At 40.0% G+C, this 27,043-nt stretch overlaps 1 protein-coding gene and 1 long non-coding RNA gene across 13 annotated transcripts in view; one reads left to right on the top strand and one right to left on the bottom strand.

The window, feature by feature from the left end:
- The window catches only part of SPECC1 (sperm antigen with calponin homology and coiled-coil domains 1), a 331,903-nt gene that overhangs the window by 153,343 nt on the left and 151,517 nt on the right, over window positions 1-27,043 (top strand). The window lies entirely within an intron of this gene.
- Window positions 11,819-12,250, bottom strand: LOC116544158. Its single transcript, XR_004265841.1, has 2 exons — window positions 12,125-12,250; window positions 11,819-12,030 (listed from the first exon to the last, which is right to left on the bottom strand). It is a non-coding gene; the product is annotated as an uncharacterized LOC116544158 (long non-coding RNA).

Raw genomic sequence — 27,043 nt, 5'->3', positions numbered from 1 at the left:
CTCAGGTTGGGCAGAAAGGACAGTCACAAGTCTTTCTGTGGTCAGTCATTGGCTAGAGACTACTTGGGAAGAACGTGCTTTCAGCTCAGAAGCTAACACGAGTCCTAGGAGCCTTGTGGCGCCAACAGCTGGAGGCTGTCAGCCCTCTGCAGGCCTTGCAGCTGAATGGCATTTTCGTTTTTTCTTTTTTTTGAGTCTGACTGTCACCCAGGGTGGAGTGCAGTGCTGTGGTCATGGCTCACTGCAGCCTTGACCTTCCAAGCTCAGGCAATCCTCTCACCTCAGCCACCCAAGTAGCTGGACCATAGGCCTGACTATTTGTTTTGCTTTTTTGTAGAGTTTTTTTTGTTTTTTTTTTTTGAGATGGAGTCTTGTTCTGTCATCCAGGCTAGAGTGTAGTGATACGATCTTGGCCCACTGCAACCTCTGCCTCCCAGGTTCAAGTAATTCCCCTGCCTCAGCCTCTTGAGTAGCTGGGACTACAGGTGCGCACCACTACACCAGGCTAATTTTTGTATTTTTAGTAGAGATGGGGGTTTTGCCATGTTGGCCAGGCTGGTCTTGAACTCCTGACCTCAAGTGATCCACCTGCTTAGGCCTCCCACAGTGCTGGGATTACAAGTGTGAGCCACTGCGCCTGGTGTAGAGATGGGATCTTGCTGTGTTGCCCAGGCTAGTCCCAAACTCCTGGACTCAAGTGATACTTCTGCTTCAGCCTCCCAAAGTGCTGGGATTTTAGCGGTGAGCTACTGCACCTGGCCAAGCTCTTTCTTGAAAAAGAGATCCCAGTGGAACACCTCCATGGTTGACTGCCGCAGGACCTCAGTTGCTTGGATAGCAAGAGTCTCTTTAAAGGGTAAAGAGATAAAATCCCCATCTCAGACCCCCTGTAAGAGTTAAGAGTGCACCTTCTTTTCTGGGTGGAAACTCATCCTCTCTGGGGTGTGTCTAAGGCAGAAGGCAGCTTCTCAGCTGCTGCTTCTTTTCTAACCTTGGAATTGGCTGTGGTGGCAGCAGGATTCCTCTTTTGTGGTATCTGCAGTCCTTTGAATTGGGGCATCATGACTTAATGTGGTATTGCAAAATGGATAAGATAAATAGATCAAGTAAAAGATATGAAAATGTCATATCTGAAATTTTCAGCCTGGGCAGAGAAAGCTGGTGACTGTCTCTTGCTTCCTAAAAGGTCCTAGTTTACAGTCCTTCAGTTTCCAACCAGGTTGTCAGCACCTGCATTGTTAGGGCTGCCAGGCATAGTTGTGCAGTCTGTGTACTATTCAAAGGCATCTGCTTAGAGAGCTGAGTGGGCCCAGCAGGGTTGTAGCAACCCAGAGGAAGGGGTGCATTTTGCAGTTTTGCCTTTTTATATTGACACAAAGGTGCCCAAAGTGCTAAAGAAGTCTTAGAAGGTAAGTTTAGTCTTAGAAAGTAAGGTTTTCCCCAGACCCCATACTAGCTTATTAATTTTAAATTTGCATGTATGTGTTTAAAAAGTTATTGCAAATTACATGAAATAAAAGCTCCTCAGGTGCACTCTGTATTAGTTACAGTTAATGCTAACCGTGGTTACAGATAAATTCCAAAATAGCCACTTAGGACAGTGAAAGTTGATTTCTCCCTCATGTCGCATCTGGTGTGAGTTGGGGGCCATTAAAAGGTGGTTAGAGTCTCAGGCTAGTGGATGCTCCTCTTCAACATATGGCTCCCAACTTGCTCTGAATCTGCCAGCAGTCAGCAGAGGAGAAGGCGTGTGGAGGACCCTGCAGGAGATTTTAGGAGCCAAGCCTAGAAGTGATGCACATCATTTCCACGAACGTTTCGCTGGCCAGGCTTAGTCACACGGTCCCACCGACGTGCCAGGGGACTGCAGCGCGCCAAGCAGAGAGAAGCATGGATGTTAGTAAACATTAGTGTGTCTTTGTAGACATGGTGACCACTCTCAACCACATTTGCGTCAGTATTTTATTACAAACATTTTAATCAGAAGAATTAAGACTTACATAGTAAACACCTATGTACCAACCGTCTAGATTCTAAATTAATATTTTGCTGTATTTGCTTTATTTGTACATCTCTCTATTCATCCCTCTGCCCACCTATTAGTCCATCTTATTTTTGATGCATTTCAAAGAAATGGTAGTTAACTCTATAATTCTACATTATACACTATACCTTTACTGTTTGTTGATTTGTTAGCTTTAAAGCCTCTCTACTACTCACCCACACTATGAAAGTTGAGGAATTAAGTACATTTTCCCTACTACATATTCCCCTCATCCCTCATTTCTGCAAGTCATACTTAAATTTTCCAAATTCATCGTTGGTATAAAAATGCTAATGGTGGAATACAGGTGGTGGTATACAGAAGTTTACTGTAAAATTCTTTCCACTTTGCTATATGAAATTTTCATTTTGAGACCAGCCTGGCCAACATGGTGAAACTTTGTTTCTACTAAAAATACAAAAATTAGCCAGGTGTGGTGGTGGGTGCCTGCAATCCCAGCCTACCTGGGAGGCTGAGGCAGGAGAATCACTTCAGCCGGGGAGGTGGAGGTTGCAGTGAGCCGAGATTGCACCACTGCACTCCAGCTTGGGTGACAGAGTAAGATTCTGTCTAAAAAAAAAAAAAAAAACTTTAAAATTCTAAGGAAATCTGTTGTTTTCCACTTGTATTTCTTGACTCACCAGCTTTAAACAGTGTGCTAGGCTTCACTACAGGTAAATGAGAATGTAGTGCCCCTAAATGTCTTCTGCCTTATTCTCAGAATCCCCTTCCCCCACTTATTCCCAGCCTGCCTCTTAACCTTTCACATGACTAGAACATTTACATTCTGTTCCATAATTAGTGTTATTAAATCTTCTGTGCATCATTTATAGGTTGATTCTAAAAATGGAAAGCCAATCAGCATTTAAAATATCAGGATCTCATGTATTATTTACTGGAGAAGCAGGTAGTATGTGTAGATTTATAGAGAAGACAATGGAATCTTACATTGCATAACTCATGATCTATGACGACAGGAGGGAGGAGTAAGGAGAATGGAAAAGAGTTGGTACAAGTATTATTGCTGTTTACTTTTTTATCTTTGAGATGGAGTCTCGCTCTCTCGCTCAGGGTGGAGTGCAGTGGTGTGATCTCAGCTCACTGCAACCTCTGCCTAGCGAGTTCAAGCGATTCTCCTGCCTCAGCCTCCTGAGTAGCTGGGACTACAGGCGTGTGCCACCACGCCCAACTAATTTTTTGTATTTTTAGTAGAGACGGGGATTCACTGTGTTAGCCAGGATGGTCTCAATTTCCTGACTACTTTTAAAATTAATATGCTTTTATCCTATTACCCAGTTTCTTACTTTTGCAGACTGGTAGAAGGAATTTGTTTTTTCTTAAAACCAAGAAGCACAGTGGTTAAGAGTTTGGGTTCTGGAGCGAGGCTGCCTTTTCAAACTCAGTTCTGTCACTTCTTTTTTTTTTTACCTGGGAGGCAGAGACTGCAGTAAGGAGACAGAGTCTCATTCTGTTGTCTGGGCTGGAGTTCAATGACCTGTTCTTGGCTTACTGCAGTCTCTGCCTCCCAGGTTCAAGATATTCATTCTCCTGCCTCAGTACCTGGGACTACAGCTACTAAGTAGCTGTCCCTAGTAGCTGACACTACAGGTGTGTGCCACGACACCTGGCTAATTTTTGTGTTTTTAGTAGAGACAGGGTTTTGCCATGTTGGCCAGGCTGGTCTCAAACTCCTGACCTCAGGTGATCTGCCCACCTGGGCCTCCCAAAGTGCTGGGACTGCAGACTCGAGCCTCAACTTCTTCATCTAGAAAAGGGAAGAGTAATATAACCTACCTTTCAGGATTATTGTGGTGATTCATAGGTTAAAACATATGAAGGCTTAAAATAGACACACATAGAAAGTGCCTGATAAGCTTTAGCTGTTAATTCTTCTGAACCCTCCAACATAATATTTTGGTCTGGAGTGGTTGCTTTCTAATCCTATCTCACTCTCTGGTTAGCTCATTATTTCTTGGATGTCTTTTCTCTTTTTTGCATTCTCTTTGCTTTTGTAAAAGTAAAGATGCAGCCTGGTGTGGTGGCTCACACCTGTAATCCCAGCACTTTGGGAGGCCGAGGTGGGTGGATTACCAGAGGTTGGGAGTTCGAGACCAGCCTGACCAACATGGAGAAACCCCATCTCTACTAATAAATACAAAATTAGCCAGGCGTGGTAGCACATGCCTGTAATCCCAGCTACTCGGGAGGCTGAGGCAAGAAAATAGCTTGAATCCAGAAGGAGGAGGTTGCAGTGAGCTGAGATTGCACCATTGCACTCCATCCTGGGTAACAAGAGCGAAACTCCGTCTCCAAAAAAAAAAAACAATGAAGATACATGCATCAGATATCAAAGATAATACATAGTAAAAAATCTAAGAAGTAGTGTCAAATATAGTTACTGTAATAAATGTGAATGGGTTAAACTCTCCATTAAAAAGAGAGCTTCCCCAATTAAGACAGAAAAATCAAACATACATACTGTAGAAAAGCTTGTTTATATGTTACTTTGATTTTTAAAATTAAGCCATTTAAAGTTGTGAATAATAAAAAAGGAGCTCTTTAAACTTTCAGGTTCAACGGTCTTGTTATTCTATATGTTCTATTTATAAATGTAGTAAAATTTAATAAGCACTATATAACAGTCTTTGGTTAATACTCAGTTCTGTTTACAAGCTTTGCTAATAAATTTAACATTTTAATTTGTGTTTATTAATTTAGTATATTTAGGTTCTTATTAAAGTCTGACTGGAAAAAAAAAAGTCCAGTTTTTAAAGTCTTATAAATTTAATAATTATTCTAATAAACTTAGTCATTCTTAAGTCCTCTTATATATTCCAAAACATTTATATTCTCTCTCTCTCTTTTTTTGAGACAGTTTCCCTCTGTTACCCAGGCTGGAATGCAATGGCATGGTGTAGACCTCCTGGGCATAGGCGATCCTCTCACCTCAGCTTCCCTAGTAGCTGGGAGTATAGGAGCATGCCACCACACCTGGCTAATTTTTTTTTTTCTTTTTTAAATAAAGACAGAGGCTTCTATATTGTCCAGGCTATTCTTGAACTCCTGGGCTCAAGCTATCCTCCCACCTTGGCCTACCAAAGTGCTGCAATTACAGGTGTGAGCCACAGTGCCCAGTCTACATTCTCTCTTTGTGTGTGTGTATATGTAGATGCACACTTTCAAACTTAAAATTACAATTTAATTACTCAGTTGCACATTTTGAATTGGAATCACAAGGTTGACCTGTTATTCTTTAATTAATCTAATTCTCTTAAACATTAAAAGTATAATTCTATAATACAGGTATTTCTTAATATGGACTACTATTACTATTTGTCTGATTCTTTTGATTATTTACCCACTTGTTCTAAATCTTTCTAGGATTAAAAGATGTTTACATAAGTGTTTTATTCCCAATAATGTTGGGATTTCTTCCCATATAAATTTTTAAGAGTCACAGTCTTGCTCTGTTGCCCAGGCTGGAGTGCAGTGGTATGATGCTGGCTTACTGCAGCCTTGACCTTCCTCTCTGCCAGCCTCATGAGTAGCTAGGACTACAGGTGGTGCCACCATGCCCAGCTAATTAAAGAATTTTTTTTTTTTTGGTAGAGATGGGGCCTCACTGTGTTGCCCAGGCTAGTCTCCAACTCCTGGCCTCAAACAGTCCTCTCACCTCAGCCTCCCAAAGTGTTGACTGTTTGCTACCATGCCTGGTCCCATATAATTTTGGGGGTTGTCTTCTCAATTTGCTGAGGTTTTTTAATCAACAGGGATCTCTGACAGGGACAAGATTGGGATTCTTACCCTTCCTGGACTTCAGATATCCACTTGAGCCACTTTGCTTTGGTTGGAACATGTTCTTGAAGAGATTTGGTTTGAGCATATTCAGGGACATTCTGTGCTAGACAAGTTTTCTCAACCTTGATCTGAGGATAACTATGTTTTGCGCTTACACTTTATTGGTACTTTGCCTGGGCATAGAATTCTTGTTCACTACCTTTGTAATTTCTCCATAGCATGGACTTCAACACTTGAAGAAAGAGGTGTCATAATACTCATGTGCCTTACATTCAACTTATATTTTATTTAATTCGTGTAGCTTCAAATAGAGGCCTGAGACCCCCATTCAAGTGGCCATATCACTTGGTTAGAGTTTGCACTTCTTTAGCACTTAAAACGTATAAATATTTTCCCATCTAACTCCAAAGAAATTTGACTTGATAGAATACTGCCTGCTTTTTTTTTATACTTTCTGTCTCTTAAAGCAGTATCTTTTTTAAAAATTTAAATCAATTTTATTTTAAGTTCTGGGATACAGGTACAGGATGTACAGGTTTGTTACATAAGTAAACATGTGCCATGGTGGTTTGCTGCACAGATCAACCCATCACCTAGGTATTAAGCCCAACATGTGTTAGCTATTTATCCTGATGTTCTCCCTCTTACTGCCCTCACCCCCTGATGGGCCCCAGTGTGTGTTGATCCCACCCCCTGCCTGTGTCCATGTGTTCTCATTGTTAAGCTCCCACTTATAAGTGAAAGCATGAGGTGTTTAGTTTTCTGTTCCATTAGTTTGCTGAGGATAATGGCTTCCAGCTCCATCCATGGCATCTGGATGCCATTATAATACAGAAATTTTTATAATATAGAATGATTTATATTCCATTGGATATATACCCAGTAATGGAATTGCTGGGTCAAATGGCATTTCTGGTTCTAGGTCTTTTAGGAATCACCACACTGGTTGGACTGCGTTCCCACCAACAGTATGTTTCTCCACAGCCTCACCAGCATCTGTTGTTTCTTGACTTTTTAATAATCGACATTCTGACTGGCATGAGATGGTATCTCATTGTGGTTTTGATGTGCATTTCTCTAATAATCAGTGATGTTGAGCTTTTTTTCATATGTTTGTTGGCGGCATAAATGTCTTTTGAGAAGTATGTGTTCATGTCCTTTGCCCACTTTTTAATGGGGTTTTTTTTTCTTGTAAATTTGTTTAAATTCCTTGTAGATTCTGGATATTAGACCTTTGTCAGATGCATAGATAGCAAAAATGTTCTCCCATTCTGTGCGTAGCAGTATCTTTCTTGAGAGTAAAACAAAATGTGATTTAATTGTGGATATCTTTCTTGGCTTTGTCTATCTTAAAAAATAATTCTACTGAAACAGTAGTATCAGTTAAAGACAGTACACCACAAATTATATTAAATGAGATAGGACCTTATATACTGACAAAAGTACAATTCAAGAAGAAAAAGTAGCAGTTACAAAGTCCACTCATTAAATAGCAACTGGAAGTAACTAAAGCAAGACCTATTTGAAATGCATGGAAAAACTCACAAGTGTAGTGAGAGAATTTAACCATGTCTTACACAAACCATTTTTCCAAAATGATCATGGAATGGTTAACATATTGATTTATGCTAAGGCCAGAAAAAAAATCCTCATTACTGTCATTCAAAGGAAATTTTACTGGTCACTCTGTGATCATAATGCAATAAAACTGTAAATAATGAAAGTTGACATTTTAAAAACAATCTATTTGGAAATTTTGACTCAAATAGGAATTGAAAACTACAATTATAGATCATTTAGAAAAATATGAAATACTAATAAAGTTACAAATAATAAATTTATTCCTCTGAAAGCATTTATTATCAAAAAATAAGGAATGAAAATAAAGTAAGTTCTACACAAAGGACATTCGAAAGAAAAGAAACAGCAAAAGAAATCTGGGAAAACAGGAGGGAGTTTTTAAAAATGGCAGAAATCAATGAAGTAAGTCACGACCATGTCTGTTTCATTCTTCTCTTTCCTCAGTACCTAGTACTTTACCAGACACATGAATAGTATTTAGTAAATATTTGTTGAATAAATATGAATAAGCAAAAAAGAAAACCACTAGAATTGAAAAATCTAAAGAGTATGCTCTTTGTTAAACAATAAAGTTTTAGTTAGACTCATCAAGAAATAAGATAACACCAATACCCCAAGTTAGCTATGTAAGAATGTATATAATCAGGGATGTTGGAGATTTTTAAAAAACTAGAATAAAAAATAGAAAATCTTGATAACATTGAAATTATCTACAAAAAACAATTACCAAAATCAATTCATAAAGAAATGAAACACTTGGACAGAAAAATAATCTTGGAAGATGTCACAAAGTGACTTGAGAAAATAGCTCCCCAAATAATCCTGAATCCAGATGGTGTTATAGGTAAAGTTTTTCAAATATGAGGAAAATATAATTTCTGTGCTATTTAAAGTTGTGTGGTATGTTTCCCAAAGATATTAGGTATTACTTATTACAAAGGGCATAGGTAATGATATAAGATATGTACAGATGATTTCTTATTTTAATAATTAAAATATGTTAGAAAAACTATAACTAGTACATTTAATTATGTCTGTTGTTTAGGACCAGGTCAGGTTAAAGAAGAAATGAGTCAATATTAAGTTTATGCAGAAAAATATTAAACACATAAGACAGTTGAATGCAAATATAGCCAGAATTATGAAGGTGTTATTCAAATAATAGAAACTTGAAAAATTTTCCAAAGTACAGAAAAGGTGGAAAGTATTCCAACTTGTTTTGATGAAAGTAGTGTTAATACTATTAATATTATTTCCGATTCCAAAGCTTTTCAAAGATGGTACGAACAAAGAAAGCCACAGTATATTCTTACTAATGTGGATGCTCTCCTTGACTGAAATATAAGCCAAATTTAATTCAATCATATATTTTTTAAAATACTACATCATTGGTTAAAAAGTGGCTTATTCTAAGAATGCAAAAATATTATTATATAAATAGAACTGGAAAAATCAGTAAATTTAAAGATAAAAATGACCATCACTGTATGTCAATAATGCATTTAATAAAATTTAACATCTACCTCATAAACATTTAATTCCTGTTGGAATGTTATAGATCTTTTCTTTTTTTTTTTTTGAGACGGAGTGTCACTCATGTTACCCAGGCTGGAGCGCAATGGTGCGATCTCGGCTCACTGCAACCTCCGCCTCCTGGGTTCAGGCAATTCTCCTGCCTCAGCCTCCTGAGTAGCTGGGATTACAGGCACGCACCACCATGCCCAGCTAATTTTTTGTATTTTTAGTAGAGACGGGGTTTCACCATGTTGACCAGGATGGTCTCGATCTCTTGACCTCGTGATCCACCCGCCTCGGCCTCCCAAAGTGCTGGGATTACAGGCTTGAGCCACCGCGCCCGGCCTTAGATCTTTTCTTAAGATTAAAGAAAAAAAAAAAAGCTGTAAAAGCAGCACCTACCATGCTTAACAGGAAACTAAAAACATCCCTATAAAGGTCAGGAACAAAACAGTGGTGCCCATACAGGACTTTATGACACTGTTTTCAAATACACTAGCCAAAACAGTAAGATTTTTAAAAAATGGTTATTAAAATCAAGACAAAATTAGCATTACTTGTAGGTTCTAGAATTCTTTTGTTAGAATAGCCAAGGAGAACAACTGAAAAACTATGAGAACTTATGAGAATTTAGTAAGGTAAGCAGCTTGGAAATGAGTATATATTCAGATGTGTATGTGTGTGTATATATGCTTGTATGATGTAGATGTATATGTAACAGTAGTTTTATGTTAGTAATCAGAAATGATGGTTTATTTTATTTTTTTGAGACAAGGTCTTGCTCTGTCACCCAGGCTGGATTGCAGTGGTGCTATCTTGACTCACTACAATCTGTGCCTCCCAGGCTCAGACAGTCCTCCCACTTGAGTCTCCCAAGTAACTGCAACTACAGGCAGGGCTACCACACCCAGCTAATTTTTGTATTTTTTTGTTGAGACGGAGTTTCGCTGTGTTGCCCAGGCTGGTCTTGAACTCTTGAGCTCAAGTGATCCACCCACCTTGGCTTCCCAATGTACTGGGATTATAGGTATGAGCCACCGTGCCCAGCCACAATGGTTTATTAAAAGGTTTCATTCACAGCATGAAAAAAATGTGTAAAATCTGAGAAGAAATAAGAAATGTGCACGACATCTGTGAAAATTATAAACTGTCTACTCAGGGGCATAGATATAAACTTATCTGCTCAGAGGCACTAGTGATGATGTGGTAGGTGTTCTCCATTAAGTGGAGAAATTATCATTTAATATATTATAGTTCTGAAAATCAGAAATAGCTGCTGAATTTTGTAAAATGCCTTTTGGACATCCACATTGATCTTCCTTTTTTTTTTGAGATGGAGTTTCCACTCTTGTTGCCTAAGCCGGAGTGCAATGGCGTGATCTCTGCTCACTGCACCTTCTGCCTCCTGGGTGCAAGTGATTCTCCTGCCTCAGCTTCCTGAATAGCTGGGATTACAGGCATGTGCCACCACGCTCGGCTAATTTTTTGTATTTTTAGTAAAAACGGGGTTTCACCATGTTAGCCTTGTCTCCCCTCCCTCTCTCTCCTCCCCCCTCCCTCCCTCCCCTCCCTTTTCCCCCTCCACCCTTCCTCCTCCCTCTCTCTCCTTCACCTCCCCCCTCCTTCCCCTCCCTTCCCTTCCCTTCCCTTCCCTTCCCTTCCCTCACCCCTTCCCCTCCCTTCCCCTCCCACCCCACCCCATCCCCTCCCCTTCTCTTCCTTTCCCTTGGCTTGTCTTGAACTCCTGACCTCAGATGCCCACCTTGGCCTCTCAAAGTGCTGGGTTACAGATAGGAGCTGCCATACCTGGCCTACAGTGATCTTACTATTTTTCTTTTCAGATATAATGATTCGATGGATTTAAATACCTTCACCTTATAATAAACTTTAAATCAGGTTTTTTCTAAATTTTCCTTTTGGAATTTATTTTTAACATGAAAGGTGAATTAACAGCATAAATTTTTCTTGGTGCCTCATTGCGTTATATATAAAATTAGGGTGTGTGTGCATAGTTAGTTCTAAAGTTCCCGGTAATTTTAACATTCTGTGATTTTATGGTTTTAGACTTTTTTTCCCCAAGAAACAGGGGCGTGCTCTGTTGCTCAGGCTGGTCTTGAACTCCTGTCCTCAAGGGATCCTCCTGCCTTGGCCTCTCAAAATGCTGGTATAACAGGCATGAGCTACCACCCTTAGCCAGACTTATAAACATTTCTAACTCAGAGAAGTGTTTTGGATTTTACCTCTTGAGTATGTTTCCCAAATGTGCTTTAGGTATGGGATTTCTAGTTTGTTGAATTCTATTTTACTTAAAAATTTTTTTTAATATGGTTCCAATTAGATCAAACCAGCCTATGTAGTATCATAGAAGGAATGGTGAAATATTGAGAATTTTGAAGGGTTCCAGGTATCCTGAAGACTTCAGCATCACAAGACAAAAACACCTCTAGGGCTGTCCTCCCACCAGACCCAGCCTCTGCTGTTCTATTGCCCTTGCTGTCCCCCTCCATCCAATTTGTCTGCCACTCCCTGCTTAGCCAGGGGGCATGTTTTCTAGCGTCCACCTTCATGTGGACATTGTGCTGCAGTTGGTTGCTTCTCCAGCTAAGTAAGAACCATCTGAGTATCCATGTTTATCTTTGCCATCTCCATAGTCTCCAATACCCTACAGAGTCCTTAGCAAAATGTGTAGTTTCAATGAATTGATGGCAGCTGTCCTTTGTATTTCTAGGAAACTTTTGAATTCTCAGGAGAAAGTAGGCTTGATATTTCAAAACTAATGTGGTTGGCCAAATATTTTATATTGGGATTAAAAAATTATTTTAGCGGCACAAATCTCCAGAAAGTTTGTGGATAAGAGTTTTTCCTCACCCTACACTACTACAAAGATGACCCAGAAGTCCTGAGCCAGTGGAACTCCTGGGGCGGGGTGGTGGGTACAGCTATCGCAGGGACCTTGCCCACCCACTGTCTCCTTTTATCCCTGTCCCAGAGACCTAATACCACCATGGTCCCCTTTCCCTCAGTCTTTCATATGTATTTGTAAATATTCTTTTACCAATACCTTTCTTCTTGTGTTCTTTTTCCTTCTTAACCTTTGCTCATTTGCTTCAGAAGAAAGATTAATTTTCCTGAAGCAAATGAGCAAAGGTTAAGAAGGAAAAATAACACAATTTTTTCCTTCTTAACCTTCCCCTAATTTCCAACTTCTTGTTCCAAATTAAGCCTGATTATGGTTGAGTGTTAAGATTAGGGTTTATGATAAACCTAGAAAGATAAAGTAATAAATTTTGATGTAAAACTATATCCAGTAAAGAACTGGTGCCAGCCACCTCCAAATCCTTTGAAAATCCCCTTTGTTTTATCTGCCAGAGAATTCATCTCTTTCTCTAATTGGTCCTCCTTTTTCTCTCTGACACCAGCAGCCAAATTTTTAAAAAATCTTAGAAGGTTACATTATAAGCAGTCTAACCTTCTGATCTGTAAGCAGATAAACAAAGAGCCTATTCATAGTGGTGAAAAACTATTACGAAAATTATCTGTTTATGGTTCTATTTTGGTCTCTTTTGCTCTCCAGCCTCAGTCTGAATACTTTCCGAAGTTATGTGGAATTAATATGCTTTCAGACTGGACCCAAAATGTGATATAACAGCCTCTATTTGCAGGTTAACAAAGTATGAGTGATGGGGATATGATATGTGGCTCTGTGTGCTGTGTTTGCCCGCTCATATTTGTGTTTCTGTGTTCCTCCCCCACAAATTCCCTGACAGCCTGCACTTTATGCTTTCATAAGGATTTTGAATCATACAGGAAAGAAAGAAGAGAGAATGAAAATCAAGAGATAACCGTAATTGGATCAATGATGAAATTGTAGTATAAACTACACATTAAAATTACCTCTCCTGTAAATTTTGATATCCAGAGCCTTATGCTATCCATTTCAGATGGAAAACAGTGCTTAAAGCATCACAAGCATGCCTTTTTCATTTACTATTTTCTCATTACTTAAGTTATCCCTCCCTATTAATGTGAATTCTGGTACCACCTTTGACTCTGGAGATGCTCTGGGGCTTCTTGATGGCTGTGGTCAGCCCACACCAGCTCTTGGACATCACCAGCTCGTCGTCATGTGCTTGCCAGCATTCTTGTCATTCCTCTCTTATCATCTTCTGGCTCCCATCTGTTCCTGTGTGCCTGGAAGCTGGTAGCCAAACCTGTCATAACTGTATACAGGCCAGTTCATTATTATTTACCATTCTAGTAATAAGCAGGTGTGGAGTTTAGGGTACAGTCACTGTGAGCTCTGGAGCTCTCTTCCTGTTCCCGCTGATGATGTCATCTCAGGTAGCTGAGTGGCCTTAGAGCTGAGTCTTAGATAAAGTGTCATTGCACAAGCATGTGGTCAGGTGCTGTTCTCCTGTCCTGACACCTGTGGAAGATGCGTGGGCCTGCTTTCTGTTCCTTCCTTGTACCATACCACACCCCTCCTGGCCTCAGATCTCAATCCAGTATCACCTCTTCAAGTAGACCTTTCTCTTTCTCTCTCAGGGGGGCAAGTTGCTTGGTTTGCTGTGGCTGTAGAAAAAACCCCAGGGCTCAGTTGGGCTAAGCCAGGGTTTGCCAGTAGACAAATTCAGACTTCTTTCTATGTGAGGACCCATGGCAGGCCAGCGTGGGAGGATGTGAGATGGGAGGGGCAGCCAGGTGCTGGGAGGGTTGGGAGAGACATGGGAAGGAGAGGTGGGGGACTGAAGCCAGAAGGGGAAAGGGAGGAAGAAACATGGAAGTGTGCTGTACCTCGGTGGTAAGCTCAGTGCCCACCAGCCCTTGATGAGTTTTAATCTGTTTTACCCCTCAAGGCTGTAAGAGTCAGATCTAAGTGTTTTAAAAATGAGACGGTGTGTGCGATTAGCTTGAAGAGAACTGATACAGGAGAGAACTCTGGTAAGGCTTGATTATAAATGGATGACATTTTTTAAACAAGCTTCATTTTCTCTAGGTGATAGGTTGGACTGTTAGACAAAACCTTGGATTCAGAGAAAGGCACTCTAGGTGCATTTTGCCTCCTTTCTTTACCTTGATGGATTTTCATGTTGGTCAAATGAAGACTTGAGTTACATCTATGAAATCCCTTTCCAATTTTTAGAAGTATATGATTCTGTTGTATGCTCTGAAGAGTCCAGACTTTAAAGCATTTTTAATTTTATTGTTTTTTCCCCTAATTGTGGGCCAGAAAGGAAAACTTCCAAATTAGGATACACAAGCCACTCTAGGAAACACAGGGAAACAAAAACTAGAATAGAAGTCTAGCCTTTGCGCTGGCATGAAAAGAATGCAGACTGTTAGATAATCTAAAGGTTTCTGTTTTATTTCATGTTTAGGTGAAATGGTCAGCTTTGACCACTACCCTCAAAGAAGTTTCTCTCCAGACTTTAAGATATTTGTGCAATGGTAAGATGGTTATATTATCTGTGAGACAGCTGTGATCACTTGTATTTATGAAACTGCCATGCTTATTGTATGTGTATCAGGAGCAGTGCTGAAAAGCTAAATTTAGAGAAATTAATCTGGGCTCACAAATGAGTATGGTGACATTCAGTGTACCCGCCCCCATGTAGCACTGTCACTAGCATTGCTAGGTCATCTCCCAGCAGCTTATCCATCTCAACCATGAAGGAATGGTGAATAATGATGGCAACTTGCCTCATTGGAGAATGTGCAGACTGCCATTGTAAACTGTAATTGTCAGGATCAGGCCCTAAGCATGGTGAAATGTTGGACATAAAGGCATGTGAACAAAGCCGATTGCAAAATTGTGTGAATGCTGATTCAGTCTTTGTGAAAGTGCAGTCCATAGGACACAAATTGGCAAAATTTGTCTTACAGTTTTTTAAATTATGACACTTTGGGCCTGAGTCCTCCATGTGCCACAGTTCTTGCCAGCCCCTTTGTTCTTTACTTGGCCCTCGCAGACATTATTTACCTGTTCAGCTCTATTGACAATTCAATTTTTTTTTTGGGAGATGGGGTTTCACTTTTGTTGCCCAGGCTGGAGTGCAGTGGTGCCATCTTGGCTCACTGCAATATCCACTTCCCAGGTTCAAGCTCTTCTCCTGCCTCAACCTCCCAAGTAGCTGGGATTGCAGGCATGCACCACCACACTTGGCCAATTTTGTATTTTTGGTAGAGACGGAGTTTCATCACGTTGGTCAGGTTAGTTTTGAACTCCTGACCTGAGTTGATCCCACCCTCTTCAGCCTCCCAAAGTGCTGGGTTTACACATGTAAGCCACTGCACATGTCTGGCAGTTAAAGTTTTGATCCCTGATTTAAAAAAGACTATTGTAATACTGGGATTTAATTTAAATTAAAATAAAGATGATTTTTAAATAGAATAATTTTTGAAAATTAAATTGATATAATGTAAATATGCAGTGAGGAGATAATTGATCTTCCTGGTTACTTCCCAGGGAAGCAGGCCTTGAGACCCAGATTTGTTTGCAAGGTTTGTGGGGGATGTATCTGGGAATAGTACCAATGAGGGGGTGAGGGAAGTGGGTTGGACAGAGGGAGAAGCTAAGATGGATACAGCTGTGACAGCTGCCTCTTCGGTGCGAGGGGATCGAGCTGCAATGGGCCTCCACAGTGTCCCAAATGGAGACCAGGTGGTCACATTGCTCTCCTCCCCTATCAGTCTTGGAGGGGAGTCTGTGAATAATCTGTTTCTTTGCCTTTTCCAGCAGTCTTGCCCTCCATTTCCTTTATGAATTTCAAACACTCACCAAGTATTTTCTTCTTTCAAAAGTTTATTCTTGGGGAGGTGGCTCCCTGGTTGACCACAGGTCCTGCCTGCATTTGGCCTGGCTGACTCAGTAGGTCAGCACCCAGTCCTGACTCATTCTCTTCCGCTCCTTGTCAACCTCACCAGGGCATGCTTCCTGGTACCTCATTCTGCCAAGCCCTCTGCCCACCTCCTCTTTGCCTGTGGTGAATGGGCAGGCCAGGTCAGGCTCACCCTGCAGTGTGGAGGGTGGGGTTAGAGGCTTCTGGACAGCCTGGGGATGCCTCTGTGCTCTCAGCTCAGTTTCCGCAGGAGAGCCATGGCCAGTTGTTGAGAAAGCGTGCCTCTGTTTCTGGGGTGATGCTGTGAGCCCAGCACCTTCAGCCTGCAGCCTCCAGAGGGGATCTAGTCATGCCAAAGCTCCTGATGCCATCATTGACCTGTCAGAACCCCTCACCTTCTCCTCCACTCATAAGTCATTTGCCCTAAGCCAGCACAGCACTTCGAATTCAGACAGTTGATCATCATCTAGGTGTGAATCTCATTTCATTAATTTTTGCCTGGAGATTGGCACTCACTTTAAAAGCTTTTAATGCTTTTGTTTACTGCAAGTTACCTTTCCTTCTGTGTGTGCTCTCTCCAGCTCTCTGGCTTTCCTGTTATACTTATATTGAATCTTTTCAGTCTTCTCCATGTCTCTGAAATTTTTAAAACTTCTCTTCATTTCAGTATTCTTTTATTCACAACTCTGAGTGAATTTTCTTAGTTGATCTTTCAACTCATTCATTGATTGGATTTCCTGTAGTGTTCAGTATTGCTAGTGATTCATATTTTGCAGTTGACAGCAATCTTTTCTGATGGGACATTTTCCCTTTTAACAAAAGTGTTCTTCTTTAAAAAATCTTGCTGAAAATATGGATGAGAGACTTCCCTTTTTTCTTTTCTTGAGACAGAGTCTCGCTCTGTTGCCAGGCTGGAGTGCAGTGGTGCGATCTGGGCTCACTACAGCCTCTGCCTCCAGGGTTCAGGCGATTCTCCTGCCTCAGCCTCCCGAGTAGCTGGGACTACAGGCACGCACCACCATGCTCAGCTGATTTTTATATTTTTAGTACAGATGAGATTTCACCATGTTGGCCAGGGTGGTCTTGATCTCCTGACCTCATGATCTGTCTGTCTCAGCCTCCCAAAGTGGGATTACAGGCATGAGCCACTGTGCCCGGCTGGATGAGAGACTTTCTAAAGGACTATTACCACACTGGCCTTGCTGGGTATATGGGTAATCATGACTGTTCTGCTCCCGGAGATTAAGTACTGGGACTTCTGTAGCTCAGGTCCCTAGGGGGTCTGGGCCTCTGCAGGGACAGTGGTCTGGATGCACATTTAGGGAAGGCTTCAGTGCAGCATTCCTAATCTGTAAACTTCCCTGCTTCATGCCAAGGGATTTGAATCCAGGTATGAATTTGAACACTCACAAAAGATAACCACTCTGACCTATGGCACATTGAATGGCGAGTGTTTTTTTAAATGAATTTGGCCTGATTTAAACTATATTCAGCCCCCTTGGCTTATGTAAATGCACAAATTTCTGCAAATTCTCTTGATAGAAGTTTTCTCTTCATGCTTTCTGGAGCGAAAATTCTTATCCTGGCTTTCCTATTTACTAGCTATAGGATCCACAGTCTAGTTTCTTCCTTTCTTGCTTCATTCCACCCCTGTGTAAAATGGGACTGATAGTGTTTCCTTATGGAGTTCTTAGAAAAAAGCCCAGAAGTTAATAAGTTCTCATTGAATGTTAGTAAATGTTAAATAAGTTAGCAGAAAATGTTACTTTCTAAAAAATCTTAACCCCTTCTCTTTTTCTTCTCTCTCCTCCCCCTTGTTTTCCTATTTTTCAGTCATTTTCCTTGAGGGCAGGCAACATTTCGTTTCTCACCAAATGCAGACAGGTACTTCCTCTGCTTCTATGTCCCTCTCCTTCTCCTACCACCCTTCTTGCCTCCTCTAAGGTGTTCTTTATGTAGTCAGGGAGTGTATTGGTTCCTATTGCTGCTATAACAAATAACTCCAAATTTAGTGGCTTCAACACAGATTTATTTCCTGGCAGTTCTCGAGCTTAGAAGTCTACAGTCAAGGTACTGCCAGGGCTATATTCCTTCTGGAGGCTTCAGGGGAATATCCATGCCCTTGCCTTCCTAGCTTCTAGGAGCCACAAGCATTCCTTGGCATGTGGCCCCATCCTCCCTCTTCAAAGTATGTTGCTTCAACCTCTTGGTCTGTCATCACATCCCCTTTTTTCATCCCTGATTGTTTCGCGTCCCTGTTACAAAACCCTGGTGATTATTTTGAACCCAGCAGAGAATTCAGGATAATCTCTTTATCTCAAGATCCTTAAGCACATCTGCAAAACCCCTTTACTGTGTGACAAATTTACAGGTTCTAGGGGTTAGGTTGTGGACATATTTGGGGGACCATTATTCAGTATGCCACAGGAAGAGAGATATGTAAACCTTTTATCATAGCACAGTGCAGGTGGGACCTGCATAGTGGTACCCTGAGCAAAACGCATGGACCTCAGACAAGGAAGCAGTTATTCCTGAGGACATTGGGAAAGGTTTTACAAAAGAGAGATGTTTGAGCTGAGTCCTAAAGGATAAAAAGGCCAGGGACTTTTGGAAGGCTTTTAGGCTGAGGAAACAGCACTTGCTAAGAAATAGAGTTGTAAAAAAAATCCAGCAATTTTGAAGAATAGTGAAATATTTGATGTTACTAAGATATAGGGTACATTGAGGAGGGTGGTAGGCAAAGAAAATTGTAGGTTAAAACTAGAATGTGCTGTGATAATGAGCTTCGAATGTATCCTGTTACGAGAGGGGAGCCAGTGGAGTTGTTTTGGTGGCGTTTTAAATATAAATTTTTGTCTGATTGTGTAAAGTAGTTTTCTTCTTCTAGAAAATGAAGAAACCAAAGAAATACATCAAGAAAATCAAGTCATTTAAAACCCTGCCACTCAGAGATAATGGCTGTTGACATTTCTGTGTAATGTCATTATTGAGCCATTTGTGTGTCTATGTATTGTTACCCAGTTCAAACCTCACTGTATATTAAAATTCATATCTTGAATTCTTTACTTAACAGCATATCAACATTTCTTCATGTAATTAAATATTCTCAAATATCTTTAACATCTCCATAATACTGTATATACTACCATAATCCATTTAATCCATCATTGTTACATATAGTATTTTTCTATTTTATTTTATTTATTTATTATTGAGACAGGGTCTGTCTTGCCCTGTCACCCAGGCTGGGGTGCAGTGCTACCATCACGGCTCACTGCTGCCTTGACTTCTCAGGCTCAAGTGATCCTCCCACCTTAGTCTCCCTAGTAGCTGGGACTGTGGGCATGAGCTACCACTCCTGACTCTGCTCTATTTTAAATAATACTAACACATAGATCTGTGTTTAAGTTTTTGAGTGATTCCTCAGGGCAGGAGTGCTTCTCCTCTGTTTATTCTCTGACTTGTGAGATCAGGTGGAAATGTTCCCGCATCTAGGTGGAAGAGATCCCAATATGCCAGTTCATTCACTCCTGGGCTCTAGAGTGGAAACTTCTTTGTCTTTCTCTGTGTGATGATTTGTGTGAGTGCCAAGGGCCAAACCCATATTTAGCAAAGAAATAGTGTGATCCACTTAAAAGGGGATTTAATAACTTGAGATGGAGAGATCAAACTGAACATTCACAACAAGCATAAGTAAATCAGAGAGGCAGAAGAAAGCATAACCAGAAAAAAAGTACTAACTTTAAAGAGTGATTACTCCTGATTTAAAACTTTTGCTAGATGAAATACAAAGGGTAGCAGTCTCTGTTGAGAACCGAGTTAATTTTCTGGAAGGAGTGTCCTGTAAAACAAAAATACTGTAAGGTAAAAAATATAAGATGCTTAAGGGATCTATTATTATGTAGGAAACATAATAATAGGATTCCTAGAAGGGGACAAAGGAACAGATGGAAAAGACGTAACATTATAGAAGAAGAAAACCTTCTAAACTGAATAAAATTTTAGACTTCAGATTGAAAGGACTCATGGAATTGTTTTTTAAAAAGACATAATTTCTGGACTGCAGCAATAAAGATAGAAATCCATCAACTTCTAGACAGGAAGATAGGTCAGTTTTGAGGGGAACTGGGATGCTATTGGAATTCTTAGCCATTTCACTAAGAATTTCACTAGAAGCTAGAATAGAGTCTGTAGGGATTATTGCCTCTGAGGAACTAATATAAATCTTCTCTATTCAACCATATCAGCCTAGGTTTTTACTTGTATGCCACAGAAGTTGGCTTTGGTTGATTTAGGAAGAAAAATAAATTTTTAAGGATGTTGAGTTGCTGTGAAATTGTTAGAAGGGCCAGAGAGAGATGCCTGAAGGCTCTGCAGCCAGGGACAGTGCATCAAATATTACACAGAATTGGCCCAGGCCAGATGCTGCCGCTGTGTTCCTGGGCATAGTCTGTGCAGCTTGCACCAGACGCTACAGGAACTAAAGTCTACAGTGAGCGCCTTGGCCACTGCTTTACAGGATCTTAGTCTTGCTGCAACTACCATTGTTGCAGCGAGCGTTTTCCATCATAGTCATTGCCTTGCAGCATTAGTTTCTGAATCAAAGTCTGGGATGAGTGTAAACAATGGCAGGGTCAATGGGCCTCCTAGCTGCAAGGGGGCATTGAGAAAGCAGACAGCTGGCATTTTTAGCTTATTTAATGGGAGGTATAGACCCTACCTTTAACTGAGACTAATAAGGTGGGAATGTCCCCGGCTTAGGAAAGAAGAGTTAAAAAGCTACATAGTTAGAATGAATGTCAGAGATTAAGTACTCCTGCCCAGATATAATTGAGTGAACCAGGGCGAAAGAATATTTTTAGCCATGAGAGATTCATCCATCTCATTTGAACAAATATTCGAATGTCCAACTAGATACTGGTACTTGGCTCAGAATAGAAATATGAAGGTAGAAGAAAATGAAGAATATAAGAAACCGTAGAGAGCAATGAATCTTGCAGCAGGAAACATTGCATACATAAATGGAAGATATTAATATGGCTGAAGATTCAGAACGTAAGTGTGAAGTAAGGATTCTTGAAGAATCATGCTATCTTGGAACATCTAGGAAATACCCTAGAACTAAAAATTCTAGACTATCTCAGCAAAATCCTGGATTAGGATCCCAGGCATTCAGATATAAAATTACTCTAAAAATTTTGTCTTTGTTAGTGAGGGACTGGGGGGCATGGTTATTTAGTTTGGATGAAGATTTAATTAAGAATGTTAGGAATGGCAGGTAACCACTAATAAAATAGTAAAACATAGTATTCCCAAAATAACAGGGATCAAGGATGATAGTGAACGGAGGGGTAAGCAGGCCAGGAAGGAATAAAGAGAAGTAATATCAAATTAGCTATATCGAGGAGAGGAAAAAAATGAAGGAGTTAACAAACAGTAAACAAAATCAAGTGGAAACAATAAAGCCAAGTGAGCAGCCCCACAATAAATACTCTTCAGCTAAATTCACCTATTAAAAAACAAAACTGGAATATTCGTGTCAGAGCAAGATGCAAGAACAAAAGCACTGAACAGGACTAAGAGGCATTATATATTGATAGAGACCAAAATATAAAGTATAACTGTCTTTAACCTTTAAGCAGCAAAATGCATAGAACAAACACCAGGAACAAAAGAATTTGATAAAAAACATATTATAGTAGGAGATGCTAATTATGTGTCTTTTCTAATTTGAGGGGCTAAGCTAAATTGCCAACTTGGATGCCCACAGGGGCAGGTGGGTAGCATGAATATGTGAATTATGGAGTGGGAGACCAGGGGTGGTGGGAATTGTACAGTGAACTGGATAATGCATGTCTTGCCTAAAGGCATTGAAATTCATCTATTTTAAAGCACTTTGCCAGCCAAACAAAATATATCTTTAGCTTGCTTGCAGCCTGCCAGTTTTCAACCTTTGAAACAAACAAAAAAGCAAAAGTATAGAGGTTGGAAACATGTGCAAAACATTTACAGATCAGGGAATGTACATTTTCCCCCCTATATTTAGGGAGTATTTACAGAAGTTGATCATGTCTTTTATCACAGAAAACAAAAAGTAAAATATGAAAATTTTGATTTTTATATGCAATAACCTGTTATCCCAGTCCAGTGAAATTAATGGGAAAAAAAGAGATGATTATAACAAGAACAATAACAACACCACCACAAACTACCTTGGAATTAAGAGCCACTGTTGTAAAATAATCTCTGCAGCAAAAGAAGGTCCAGACAGAAATTATAAATCATCTAGAAATAAAATAAATAGAAGCATTTTTTATCACAATCTGTAGAATAGAACTGAATTTATAGTTAGGAAAAAGCGTAATTTTAGATGTTTTTATTAGTGTAAGAAAAGAAAGATTGAAAATATATGAGTGAAATATTCAACTTATGAAACTAGAAAAAAGAACAAAATAAAAAAGAAATAAAGATAAAAGCTGAAATGAATGAAATAGAAAACAAAATGGTAGAGAAGATAAATAAGAACAACACTAGTTCTTTAAAAAAACAAATAATGGAAATTATTCTTGATTAAAGGAAAAAGTATTAACAAGGAAGAATCTATTGTCATAGATATGGAAGAAATGGAAAATTAAGTCTGCAACAATGTTTGTGAAACACTGGAGGAAATGGGCAATTTTCCCTCAAAATATAAACTTACAAATTGTTTTCTAGAAAAAATATAAAACCTGAAGTATTGTTGCTACTATTTAACATTGTTTTGGTATTGATGCAATAAGGCAGAAACATTTTTTGCATTAAATCCTGAAAAAGAGCAAAATAAATTTCACCTAAGAATAAGAGAATTTGTGATTATATGTAAGATAAATATAAAAAGAATAATAGCTTTTTTCTATATTGGGAGTAACTGGTTAGCATTGGAACGACGTGGAAAAAAATTCAATTCACAAATACCATAAAATATCTAGGAGTAATTTAAACTAGAAAGTTATAGGACCTAAAGTGATATGTATTAAATCTTATTGGTTCATAAAACAAGACTTGAAATAATGGAGAAACTGCGCTATGTTCCAGGATGGGCAGACTTAATGTTATAACATTATCGTTCTGAAGTAGCCTGGTTAAGAGACTAATTCTCCCCAGAATTTTTCATTAGGAAAAAAGAAGCTCCTTATATTTGAGTCTTTAGAAAGTATCTTTTTAAACTGGGCATTTTCTTAATAACTTTATTTTTGAATGAAGTAATATTTCAGACAAACCTCAACTTTTTTCTTTTTTTGGAGACAGAGTGTGACTCCACTTTCCCAGGCTGGAGTACGGTGGCATGATCTTGTAGTCTTGACCTCCAGGGCCCAGGTGATTCTCTCACCTCAGCCTCCCAGATAGCTGGAACTATAGGCGTGCACCACCATGCTGGCTAAACTTTTTGTGTTTTTAGTAGAGACAAGGTTTTGCCGTGCTCAGGCCAGTCATAAACTCTTGGACTCAAGTAATCCACTGCCCCAGGCTTCCAAAATGCTAGGATTACAGGCATGAGCCACCACACCTGACCTCCTCAATTTGTTTTAAATTGAGTTTTATAGAGACTGTGTGACAGAATTGGTTTTTAAAAAGCTAGTCCATTTTTTTTTTAATTTAGTGCTTATTCTGTTAGGTATGATCTCATAGTTACAAGTGTTAATATTGTTGAATTGAGGCTTCGAAAGACTATATAACAGTGCAGTAAGTGGTTAGGTTGTAGAGATCACCAGTATACACCCACGGGAAGAATTTTTTTTAAAAACTGACCTGGCCACGTGCAGTGGCTCATGCCTGTAATCCCAGAACTTTGGGAGGCTGAGGTGGGTGGATCACCTGAGGTCAGGAGTTCAAGACCAACCTGACCAACCAAGATGGAGAAAACCTGCCTCTACTAAAAATACAAAATTAGCCGGGCGTGGTGGTGCATGCCTGTAACGGGAGGCTGAGGCAGGAGCATCACTTGAACCTGGGAGGCGGAGGTTGCAGTGAGCAGAGATTGTGCCATTGCACTGCAGCCTAGGCAACAAGAGTGATAAAACTCCCTCAAAAAACCCACAAAAACAAAACGGACCTCATGTCATATAAATACATATTTGTGACTTAGTATAACATTTCCAATGACAGCATAATACTGTCACTGGATTCAGAAAGTACTGAGTCTCAAGTAGCTTAGAGGATAGAGGAAAGGAGTGAAGAAATAGAGAGCCAAGGTAATACATGATACCTGCACTGCCTGTTAAAGAGAGCTTCCAGAAAATGCTTCATCCACTTGGCCAGAACCTAGCCATCCAGCCACACCTAGTTGCAAAAGAGGCTGGAAATGTTCTGGAACCACCAAGTGCCCAACAAAAAGTTGAGTTACTGAGGAATAAAAGAGAATAAATAATGGGGTACAACTAGCCTCTACTTGGACATAGGTAGTACTCTGAGGGAAAACATTATAAAATACCCTGAAATATAAGTATATTTGTAAACAAATAAAACTAAATGCCAAAAGAGGTGGTGGCAGAGGTCAGTACGTATAGGGTGATGAGCAATCGAATGGCAAAAAAGAAAAAGAAAAACAAAGATGTTCAGCATCAGTAATAGTCAGAGAAATGCACATCAAATGAAATCACTTTTCAGCCTTCAAAAAAAAGTAACTTCCAGTGGTGGTAAGTGTACGGAGAAACAATTACTCCCATACGTCTACCCCAGTGATGTGTGAATGATTGCAATCTTTTTTGGAAAGCAGTATGGCAATAGTTTTGAAATTGAAAATATGTTTCTCTTGAGGAACCTAGGAATTCTGTCTTCTAGACGTAAAAACACAAGTATGTACTTATGTCAAAAATGTAAGAAAAGTTTGTTAATTGCAGTACTTTTTTTGTTCTGGCCCGAATCTGGGAATATCCAAATGTCCCTCAGTAGGAATTGGTTAAATAAATTATAGTATAGTCATCTTCAGTATCCTTGGGAGGTTCGTACCAGGATCTCCCATGGATACCAGAATCCACAGGCACTCAAGTCCCTGATACAAAATGATATAGTGTTTGCATTTAAACTATACACATCCTCTCATATAGTTTAAATCATCTCTAGATTACTTCTACCTAATATGTAAATGCCATGTAATTTGTTGTTATACTATATTGTTTAGGGAATAATGACAAGAAAAATGTGTCTGTATACATTCAGTTGCACCTATCCCTTTTTTCCCCAAAATATTTTCTTTTTCTTTTGAGACGGAGTTTCATCCTTGTTACCCAGGCTGGAGTGCAAAGGCATGATGTCAGCTCACTGCAACCTCTGCCACCTGGGTTCAAATGATTCTCCTACGTCAGCCTCCCGAATAGCTAGGATTACAGGTGCATGCCACCACACCCAGCTAATTTTGTATTTTTAGTAGGATTTCTCCATGTTGGTCAGGCCGGTCTCGAACCCCTGACCTCAGATGATCTGCCCACCCTGGCCTCCCAGAATGCTGTGATTATAGGTATGGGCCACCACGCCTGACCTCCCCAAATATTTTCTATCTGTGGTTGGTAGAATTCTGGGCGGGGAACCCACAGATATGGAAGGCTGACTATATCATTCTTACAGAATTTTATTAAATAAGAATGATGTCGGCCAGGCATGGTGGCTCACGCTTGTAATTCTAGTACTTTGGGAGGCCGAGGCAGGCAGATTGTCTGAGCTCAGGAGTTTGAGATCAGCCTGGGCAACATGGCGAAACCCCAGCTCTAGTTAAAAAAAAAAAAAAGATAAAAAACTAGATGGGTATGGTGGCACATGCCTGTAGTCCCAGCTACTCTGGAGGCTGAGGCATGAGAATTGCTTGAACCCAGGAAGTGGAGGTTGCAGTGAGCTGAGATTGTGGCCCTGCACTTTGGCCTGGATAATAGAGTGAGATTCTGTGTCAAAAAAAAAAAAAAAAAAGAATGATGTAGATGTAAGAAATATTATTAAAAAGGCCAACTGAGAACTATTTCTTGGAAGCTATGGCCAGGATATATTCTAAGGTGATAAATATAACTCATAAACGAGTGTTTACACCTTTATGTCATAGGGCCTATGCTGTGATCCCAAACAAAAGGCTAAGCATGCTTGTCAACATGGAGAGAGTCCTGGAGGAACATATTCTTTTCAGGCTGTTCATAATGATTATTCCAGGCAAGAAGGGGATTTTGATTACTTTTTTGCTCTCAGAAAAAGCGTGTATTATTTTTATATGTAGGGACTTAAGGGAATTTAGTGATTAATAAGAGTGTGAACTTTGGGGCCCACATTTCCTGAGTTTGAATTGCAGCTCAAGCTGTGTGATGTTGGGCAAGTTATCTCTACTGTGCCTCAGTTTCCTCCTTGGTAAAACATGTGTAGAAACAGGACCTACTGCATATGGTTTCAAATGAGTCAATATATTTAAAGTATTTGGTACTGTGGAAGTTCTACATAAGAGTTCTATGTAAGAGAGGGCAGGCTTTATTATTTTTAAACATTTTAAGTATTATTAAAGTAAATCAAGGGTAGAGGAAAGGTTATTGTATTCTTTTTGTGGAAAATGCTGAACATATTTTCATCAGTCCTAGAGCTTGATTTTGAAGAACCTGGTGATGCAGAAATGTTTCTTAATCATGCCTTTGCCTCCTTTTCACTGGAGTGAAGAAGCAATCAGCTGGCCTCAGAAAGTGCGAAGCATCGAGTTTTATATTTAACAGAGAGTGGGCTTTATAGCTGTCTGCACTGTTTCTTTGGAATTGGCTGACTGTCCACAGAATTCACATGGGTTCCATGTCTAAACATCTCAATGATATAAACATGAGTTTGGGAAATAGAGGCACTTGAATGAATGGGTTTTGAGATTAAAAACCTGTCTTGTCATCCTCCTGAGGTGGGACGGATTGCATTTTTCAGCTGAGAATGCGACTCTCCCTTGTCCCACATGCTCTCCTACAGTGTGCCTCTTCCTCTGTCAGGGGATCTGCATCTTGAATCTGGGCAGACCTAGAACTGCTTCAGCTGGTAGAAGAGGGTGGAAGTGCTCCTCTGACTGGTGAGGGTGGGTTATAAAAGGCTGTGCAGGCCCCTCTTGTTTGCAGGGGTGCTTGTACCTGGAGCTGTGAGCCATTCTGTAATAAGTGCAACCACTGTGAGGCCACCATGCTGGGGAAACTACTGCATGGTGCTCTTACCCACAACCCGTGGGGCTCCCATCTCACCCAGGGTTTCGGATGGCTACTGCCACCTCCTGGTATCTGTGTGAGAA

Source organism: Sapajus apella, unplaced genomic scaffold (assembly GCF_009761245.1).
Source record: "Sapajus apella isolate SASKATOON/1434 unplaced genomic scaffold, GSC_monkey_1.0 scaffold208, whole genome shotgun sequence".
Taxonomy (NCBI): Eukaryota; Metazoa; Chordata; class Mammalia; order Primates; family Cebidae; genus Sapajus; species Sapajus apella.
Note: the sequence above shows the minus strand (reverse complement) of the source record. Positions and strands in the feature narration are given on the sequence as shown.